Genomic DNA, 346 nt, shown 5'->3' with positions numbered 1-346 from the left:
TCACTGGACGTCTGTAATTAGACCCTGGAATGAAAGTGTGTCTAATGAAAGTTCCACTACAAAATTTATCTTTATCCTTATGAGAATAAATATTTATTTAAAATGTTGAAAGAAAAAACTACCCATTGATTTTTTTCTATTATTAATTTTCTTAAAACTGATATTTCATATCATGAGAAACCATACGAGTATTATCAGGACCTCGGTGATAAACAGTGCTAATGAGATTGAACGTTATATATTATTTTTCGTTTGCATTTATATGCTTAGAGACATTGTGAAGTTGTACCATGCATAATTACCAAATGCAGTAAACATGATAGTCGTTATAATTTTCCTATTATTG

This window comes from Penaeus monodon, chromosome 28 (genome assembly GCF_015228065.2).
Source record: "Penaeus monodon isolate SGIC_2016 chromosome 28, NSTDA_Pmon_1, whole genome shotgun sequence".
In the NCBI taxonomy this organism is placed as follows: domain Eukaryota; kingdom Metazoa; phylum Arthropoda; class Malacostraca; order Decapoda; family Penaeidae; genus Penaeus; species Penaeus monodon.
The sequence above is the reverse complement of the archived record's forward strand: the minus strand, read 5'-3'. Positions refer to the sequence as shown.